Below are 9,679 nucleotides of genomic sequence, written 5' to 3' on the forward strand. Positions count from 1 at the left end.
CATCCTCTTTCTAGACATTTCCGCTACCACCATAACCGGGACCCTACTTTTTTGAAATTCTCAGGGATCGATGTAGTTCATAGTCATTGGCGAGGTACAAATAAGCTCAGACAAGTCTCTCAAATGGAAACGAGGTGGATATATGAGATGAGAACTTTATCCCCTCTTGGCCATAACGTAGAGGTAGACATAAATTGCTATATAGATAACAGTTGATGTCTATGTCTTCAACTGTTCATATGGCCTTCTGTATAGTTCTGATTATATTGTGGATTATCAGGAGTATCACTACATTACATGAATATGAATAATACTACCTTAGTTACCATAACAATCTATTTATGTGTTGATTATGATTCATAAGGTTCCTAATATGGCCCATTTAAAAATTAGAAATTTTATTCATATATATTTTTTCTGATATTGGTCACTGCAACTTTTAAAGATTTGTTTCAATTTTAGGTAACTTACTGTATTGAAGTGGGTTTAATGAGGACATATACTGTATGGTTATGTATATTCATTATAGCCCCCATGTTTTAGTCTATATGATTCCCAATGGCTAATATGTGTATAAATTTATACATGTTTGTATACAGTAATATTGTTTATGCATAATGGTTTTAAGCATTGTATATAATTTTTAGTTTCACTACAGTGATTTTTGATCACCATAGATTATTCAAGAGTTAAATATATGTTATGAATGGGCACATAAGATACCACATGTGACACTTATTAAATTAAGTATGATGTATCTAATTTTTATATCATAGCCTCTCCTAGGTAAATGAGACATTGTATAGCTTTTAAGTATATCCCTAACTGTTCATTTACTGTCCCTGCATTTGTGCAGATACAGTGAGTGTGTATTCATTCTGTGAGACCACGGGAATATGGCGGTTCCGTTCGCGCATGCGCACTGCTGTACCGACCCACGGTAAAATGGTGTCGGTCTGTTGTGCTCATTCGCACATGCGCATTTATACAGCCAGCCCCTGGGAATATGGCGCCGATCCGCATTGATCGGCGCTTCTTCTATTTTCATTTTCTGAGACTACGGGAATATGGCGGTTTCGTTCGCGCATGCGCACTGCTGTACCGACCCACGGTAAAATGGCGTCGATCTGTCGTGCTCATTCGCGCATGCGCATTCATACAGCCAGCCCCCGGGAATATGGCGCCGATCCGCATCGATCGGCGCTTTTTCTACTTTCCCTTGGGGGTACCTGGGGAAGCCTGGGACTGCGACATGTGGGAGAGAGGGGTGAGCCCCTCCCCATCAGTTTATTCATTTGTGTGGAATATGTTCCACCGCAGTTGGATATGCGGTGGATGCACATATCATTTAGACCACTATAAAATGGCGCCCGGACGCCCGCACATGCGCAGTATGCGGGACTTCGGCAAAATGGCACCCAATTAATTTTATTACAGGCACACAATATACTATATATATGGCTTTTGTGGCGTCCGGCAGCTATGGCTCTTATTCCTTCTGATGATGTACGTGTGATACGAAACGCGCGTCAAGGAGGAGCCCTTGCTAGCCGTGACGCTAAGCCGCCGGATCAAAGGGGGTCCGGCGGCCACTCTTCTATACCAGCTGGTCAGTGTGTCATTCATGATATCCTTAGTGCACAAGGATTGATTTTATTCTCATTTTTATGTTAAGTGTGGTGTTTTTTAACATACAATAAATTTTTTTTCATAATTTAACATAAATACTACACTATGGGTATTCCTTTTTGCTCCACATCGAGCATTTAATTCCTCAGGACCACCAGGCGATTACCCCAAGGCTCAGAGATATATTCAGCTGATCCTGTTTGGAACCTGTATGCCAGTAGGAATCCCCAGATGGGTCATCTTTCATCATAGAACCACCTTTTCGGAGTTTCCTTTCATCCACAGTCGGAGTGATCTTTGGTGTATGAGACACAAACGCACATTTAAATTGTGCTTCCGGTGAGTGCGCAATTTATTCATTTCTTCTGCATATTGCCGGACTACATGCATTACAAAGATCTCATCGGGATACACTCATCTGTGTTTCTTTGATGACTGGACTATACTGTGCATTTATATTGTGCGTTTTGTATTGTGAAGTGAAAATTGTTGGAGCTCATGTCATTCCTTCTCCCCCTCCTGTTTCCAACTTTTGGGAGGATCACATATAGTGTGTTTGGTCACATATAATGCGTATGGTCCACATCTGCTGACATTTAAGTAAGGGATATTGCACCATCTTCAATACTGGTACAGTCATATAACATCAAGCGCTGCACTATTTATCTTATATTTTATATTTTCTATAGGTTGACACATTTAAAACCCCTTATAGGTCATCAGTTTAGCCTTACGGAGGAGGTCTGGTGCTAGAATTATTGCTCTCATTTTGGCGTGCGTGGCGATATGTAACATGTGTATCGCAATCAACGTTTTCATGAGTAGGCGCCACAGCACGTGATTTTATGTTTGTACGTGCGTATATGTGGGGGTGGCGGTCCTCAATTTTTTTGGGGGGGGCGGTATGTGCTTGGGTGTACAATTTGTTTTTTCTTTTACTTTTTTTTTTTCATCACATAAGGGACAAATGATGATTTTTATGGTGACAGGTTCTCTTTATTGAGGCATCCAGGATCTAAAAGACCCTGCATGTCTCCCCTGTGCTTCACTGAATGTAATGCAGTGCACATCGCACCACATTACTCCCTTTCCCAGCTTACATGGCCAGGAACCTATCAACGGAGACCCGGAAGTGACTTCATAACATCACTTCCAGGTCAGGACAAGAAGGGGAGGGCACCCTGAATTTAATATTTGGTAGCACACCCCTTGGAAAAAATAAGTGAAATCAATCACTTCCTGTAACCATCAATGAGTTTCTTCCACCTCTCCACTGGAATTTTGGACCACTCTTTTTTCGCCAACTGCTCCAGGTCTCTCAGATTGGAAGGGTTCCTTTTCCCAACTGCTGTTTTGAGATCTCTCCACAGGTGCTCTATGGGATGGAGAACTGGACTCATTGCTGCTAAGGTCAGTACTCTACAGCGGTTTGTCTTCAACCATTTCTGGGTGCTTTTTAACATGTGCTTTGGGTCATTGTCCTGCTGTAAGACCCATGACCTCTGACGGGGACCCAACTTTCTGACCATGGGCCCTACATTGCTCCCCAGAATTCTTTGGTAGCCTTCAGATTTTATATAGCCATGCACATGGTTAAGACATTCAGTGCCTGAAGCAGCAAAGCAACCCCAAAACATCAGTGACCCTCCACCATGTTTACTGTAGGGATTGTATTCATTTCTTTAAAGGCTTCATTTCTTTTTCTGAAAACAGTAGAATGATGGGCTTTACCAAAAAGCTGTAATTTGTTTAGTCTGTGCACAGCACATTCTCCAAAAAGGATTTTGGCTTCCTCGGGTAAGTTTTGGCAAACTCCAATCTGGCTTTTTTTTGTTTCTGTGTCAGCAGTGGGGTCCTCCTGGGACTTCTACCATAACGTCCCTTTTCATTCAGATGGAGACGTATAGTGCAAGCTGACACAGTTGTACCCTGTGCCTGAAGATCATCTTGAATTTGGCTGGAAGTTGATAAAGGTTGTTTAGCCACCATTCGAACAATCCCTAGTTGCAATCTTTGATCAAGTTTTCCGTCAATGTCCAGGGAGATTAGCTACAGTGCCATGGGCTTTAAACGTCTTGACAATGTTGTGCACAGTGGACACAGGAACATTAGGATCTGTTAATTAATACAGGTAAGTTTAACTACAAATTACAGGAGCATCACAAACTTGGAATGCATTACTTTTTACAGTTTTGAGAAGGTGCCAATAATTCTGTTCAGTCCATTTTTGGACTTGGAATGTGTCAGATTTGGCTTTTTGTTTCTTCACTTTTTTGTGTCATACCAATACAAACAAAAGAAATGAACATGAGAATGCCTAAACATTTGTAATTGCAACAATTATCTGGGTGAAGTGGTGCATTATCTGACAGAAATGCAGTTGTGCCAATTTTTTGGCCATGACTGTATATCTCTGTTAATACCAAAGATCATGCTTCCAGCTGATTAAAGAACGCTAGCTCTGACTCCACATATAGAGCAGGGGTCCAAAATGGCCTCCTCATGTTGTGATGTAAAATGGATGCTTCCAAACTGTTAAAAGAGATCATCTGGAGCCATGAAGTGTGTCAGAATTATAATGTGCTTTGTTCATTGTACTATTTTGTAGAAGCCAATCACATTTGATTTATAAGCACAGAATTTTTATATCTGTGCAATCAGCAAATATCATACCCCATGCTGATTAGAAAACTCAACATATGAGTCAGCAGAGAGTGTTGCAGGCCTCTTTAGAGAGACCAGTGCTTCCACACTGTTAGAAATTCTGTATATAGCTCTACAGAACTAACAGTGCACAGTCCATGCGTGCTTTTCTTCTTCAGTGTAACCACGAAACAGGAAATTTTATTCAATGAAAAGACATAGAGTTTATAATAGATGCAGCTACAAACTTATAAACACTGCCATCTACTACCTGAAGAATATATCTCTACTGAATACTGATGTAGTCGTTGCATAAAATACATGAACACTGTATTCCAACACCCCCACTAAACAACTACTCATTATGTTAGTCCCATTTCAGATCTCAGTTCTATAAATCTGTTTCTTTTGGGTTGGAAGTCTTTGCCTCTGATCCCAGGAATCTGGCTCTGGTTTTAAAGCTATGCGAGCAACATAGGACAGACATTTGGCTGGGATGCCTTTATTGCTTCTGGTAGATTTCCTGATTGAACCTTTTATGGCCTGGTTTCTTCTTTTACAGTATTTGGATTGTCTGCATTAATTTCTATTTCTGTGTCACTTTGTTGCTTATGTTCATGTGACGCTGCTGTGGAATTTTCAACTACAATTACACTTCTACTGATGGTTACCTTGTTTGTGTCTTGGTGCAGAATTCTGTATCCCTTTTGAGATTCACTGTACCCCACAAGTACACCTTCCTTTACGCAAGCACTCCATTTTGTATATTTTTTTTTTGAGCTGTGCACATAGGCTTTGCTTCCAAAAATTATAGATGGTTATATGGACTTTTCTCAGTTGATTTTCCTAGTAGTTGATTATGAAGATAGCATGTGGTTGGCATATCTGCATCAAACGACATGGTTCTTCCACTGTCACATAGAGTACGGCTCATTCTTTCTGCAACTCTGTTTTGCTCTGGGTTGTATGGTACAGTAGTTTGAAATATTATGCCATGCTTTCTGAGAATCATCTGTGTGTTGTCACCTTTATATTCAGTTCCATTGTCTGATTGCAATACACTCTGCATGTTGCCAAATTTGTTGCTTACCTGAGCCTTCATTTAAAGGAGCACAATTGCATCAAGATGACTTGGCACACCTATAGATTGCACCATTGTTATTTAACCGGTTCCTGCCCGGTCAATAGCACAAAGGCAGCCGGCAAAACACCTCGTCCCTCCGGGTGGATGCCATATGGTGTCCTTTCATGCATGCGCCTGCCTGCAGGGCCGCTCTGTGGTGCGATCTGTCACCAGCCGACGACAGATCTGTGTACCGGCCACATTTCCAGTACCATTTGACCTGCTGTGACCAATCACAGCAGGTCACATGACAGGTGTATACAATGGATGGCTTCCTTTCATGCCTTCCATTGTATACTAGTGTGTCTAGCTGTGAATGGTCACAGCGATCACATGCACAAGCTGTGGCCAAATCACAGCTAAGCATGAAAAAAAAACCCCTGAATGAATCGATGTCATTCAGGTAAATGCTTGCTTATAGCAAAGTAATTTTTTGCTATAAGCAAATTGTGTAAAAAAAAAAAATAAAATACTGATTACTTCCACAAAGTAGTACAATGTTACTATGGTAACATTATACTACTTTGGTCATAGTGAAATATGAAAAAAAAAAATCTTAAAAAAAGAGAAAAAAATTAATAAAAAATTAAAACGAATCACCGTCATGCCAGTTATATGATGACGCTGTACTGCACTGGTGACAGTATGTAAAAAAAGATAGTGAAAATAATTTTTTTCATTTTTTCATTCTTGGAAAAATTATGACAAAAAAATTACAACTTCAAAAAACTCGCAATGATTCTTATGAAATACGTCGGACTGTCTACTCTGCAAAAAGGGGTCATTTGGGGGATATCTGTACTGTTCTGATATTCTTGGACCTCAAGAAATTAGATTGGCTGTCAGTACTTCAGGATTGATCAATATTCAGATCTATACCATAGTTTGTGAACTCTATAACTTTCCTACAAACTAAATAATACATCCTAATTTGGGTTATTTTTACCAAAGACATGTAGCAGAATACATCTCGGCCTAAATTTATGAAGAACAATTATTTGTTTGCAAACATTTATAACAGAAACAAAGAAAAAAGTGTTTTTTTTTTCAAAATTTTTGGTCTTTTTTTGTTAATTTAGCAAAAAATAAAAACCCCAGTGGTGATTAAATACCACCAAAAGAAAGCTCTAGTTGTGTGAAGAAAATGATAAAATTGTAGTTTGGGCACAGTGTTGCATGACTGCGCAATTGTCATTCAAAGTGTGAGAGCGCTGAAACCTGAAATATGGCCTGGGCAGGAAGGGGGTAAAAGTGCCCGGTATGGAAGCGGATAACAAGCAACCTCTTATGGGCCGATTGAAGACAGCAAGAGGGCAAGTAATCCACACTCTATAGCAGACAGTATGTGAGCAGGTCCGGATATAGACTGCAATATAAAGATACAGGTAATGTGTCCCCCTTACCAATTCGCACACATGAACATCCATTCACTGTGTGTAGGCCCCATTTGCCATCATTTTCTCATTTGGCCAAGTCATTTTTCTCTTCACTACCGCAGTGCTGTCTGTGTATTTGTTCTTCTATCTGTAATCCAATTGTACACCTGTGGGGAGTGATTAAAATGAAACCTGCTTGGCTTTCCACTGTCTGCCTGCAGGAACATTTTCCCAGCATGCTGTGACCTTGACATTGAATATTCTTCACTGGGGAAGAGCTGGAAAAGAGAGAACAGGCGTGCATTGTGCCTGGTGGGGATAATCACCTGTTTATCCTAAACCCTACTAAAAAGGAAATAGATTTTTTATTTTCAGTTCCCTGTGTCTGATTACTGCAGAGCAGGAGAGGAAAGAAGAAATGACAGAGCTAGCGGTTGATTTCCAATGTGAAATGCAAAAACCACAATCTCCGGTGCAGTAAACAGAATGAGTCACAGGAAGGGGCTACTAGCTTGTAAAACTCATTAAGGGCGATGCAAGGCACATTGGATTTCCTACATCGATAAATTGATTTTTGGGGAGACGTCATGTCTTCTCTATTAGAATTACGCTTATATATAAAGCCATTTGATATATAATATATTAATATATCTGTCATTGTATAGTTAGTGATATGTACACATTACTGGAATGTTTATTTTTGTCTGCTCTTTATAGGATTTATTCTACATTTCCTTTTGTATGCCTCTTGGGCAAAGAAATAAATACACATTTAGATGCCGCCATTTGTTTTCTTATGGTTACAGACCTTGGTGTTCTCCAATGCCAGTAAAAAATATGTGACGTTTTTAGCTACATATAAGGCTCCATGTACACGGGACGTTTGGAAAACTCTTCTGAACGATGGAAACCGACTGCTGGAAAACGTAGGTTAAAAAACGTTTAGATGCGTTTGCATACCGCGTTTATGAGCATTTGCATTTAGAAGAGTTTTTTAAAGACCTTCCAAAATGCCCGGAATGCACTGAAAAACAGTAAAAAATTAACTATTTCAGACATTTTGAGAAAAATAGAGAGAGCAGAAGCAGAGAGAGCAGTATTTGTTGAGATTACCTGTCTTTTCTGGTTGTATTCACTATGGATCCCATCATGAGCATAATGCGGTGCGTTCTACCATTTTTTCCTTCATGCAAAACCTGAAACTGACTGCGCTGGTGTACTGGGTTCATTTGAATACATGGAAAACACTTTGCATGCATTTCTGATGATGAAAAAAGGCTCTGGATAGCATCTGGATATGGAACAGTTAAAAAACATTTCTAAACATAAACGCTTACAAGCATGGTTAACCGTATTTACACACGTTTACAAGTGTTTGGCGTTTGAAATCCTGATAACATCTAAAAAAAAACAACTGTAAACTCAACTGCCTGTAAACGACTATAAACAATGATGTGTACAAAGACACATAGGTAAACATTAGGCAGAGTTCAGGGGCTGCTGAAAAAAATGCAGAAAAGCTCCTTGTCACGGTGTGCCTGCTCCTCCGTAGGAATCCCTCCACCCCCCTCCTGGTGCCTGTGTCCACTCACACCCCCCCCATTCTCATCCTGTAGCGGCCTTTGAAGATGAGCAGCACAGGATGAGAAGTGTCAGGTCTCCCCCCTGCAGCTGTCACTTCCTCCCATCCTGCGCAGCCGGATGGGAGGAAGATGACCCCCTGCGGTGGCATTCACACCTCTCCAGCCATACAGGCCAGAGAGGGGTGACCTCCTGCCGGGAGGTTCCAGAGCAGGGCCGCCGCGTGCCCCCCCGGCGGGTGCAGCACGGGCACGAGATTTCCCCTCGCCGGAGACAAAGGCCGCGCTCTCGAGATCGCGGCCAGTGTCAAGGGGGCATGCCTCGTTGCCCTGGCAACCTGACACTGGGCCGGCCATTGCCGGGGCAACCGGGAAGTGTCCTGCGCCGGCTTAAGAAGGCCAGCACAGGATCCCGGTGAGTGCGTGTGTTCGATCCCCGCTCGGGACAGGGTGCTGTGCTGGGTCTGCTCTGAGGCCAGACCCCACAGCCAAGACCCTGCCAAGCCCATGCAAGCCTGCTGTGTCCCTACCTGTTGAAGCCTGCTGTGTCCCTATCTGCAAGCCTGCTGTGTCCCTACCTGCAAGCCTGCTGTGTCCCTACCTGCTGGAGTCTGTTGTGTCCCTACCTGTGGAAGCCTGCTGGGTCCCTGTCTGCTGATCACTAGTCGTCCCTGGAATGCCGAGTGCCGTGAGGTTCCCTGTCTGCTGATCGCTGGTCGTCCCTGGAACGCCGAATGCTGTGAGGTTCCCCTGCTGATCGTTGGTCGTCCCTGGAACGCCGAGTGCCGTGAGGTTCCTTGTCTGCAGATTGCTGGTTGTCCCTGGAACTCCGAGTGCCGTGAGGTTTCCTTTCTGCTGATCGCTGGTCGTCCCTGGAACGCCGAGTGCCGTGAGGTTTCCTTTCTGCTGATCGCTGGTCGTCCCTGGAACGCCGAGTGCCGTGAGGTTCCCTTTCTACTGATCGCTGGTTGTCCCTTGGATGCTGAGTGCCGTGAGGTTCCCTGTCTGCTGATTGCTGGTCGTCCCTGGAACACCGAGTGCCGTGAGGTTCCCCTGCTGATCGCTGGTCGTCCCTGGAACGCCGAGTGCCGTGAGGTTCCCTTTCTGCTGATCGCTGGTCGTCCCTTGGACGCCGAGTGCCGTGAGGTTCCCTGTCTGCTGATCGCTGGTCATCCCTGGAACGCCGAGTGCTGTGAGGTTGCCTTTCTGCTGATCGCTGGTTGTCCTTGGAACACCGAGTGCCGTGAGGTTCCCTGTCTGCTGATTGCTTTGTCCCTGGAAAGCTGAGCCCTGCGAGGAATTCGGTCCACTGACCGCTTTGTCCCTGG

Source organism: Staurois parvus, unplaced genomic scaffold (genome assembly GCF_062004578.1).
Source record: "Staurois parvus isolate SC_StPar_1 unplaced genomic scaffold, SC_StPar_1.0 ptg000098l, whole genome shotgun sequence".
NCBI lineage: Eukaryota > Metazoa > Chordata > Amphibia > Anura > Ranidae > Staurois > Staurois parvus.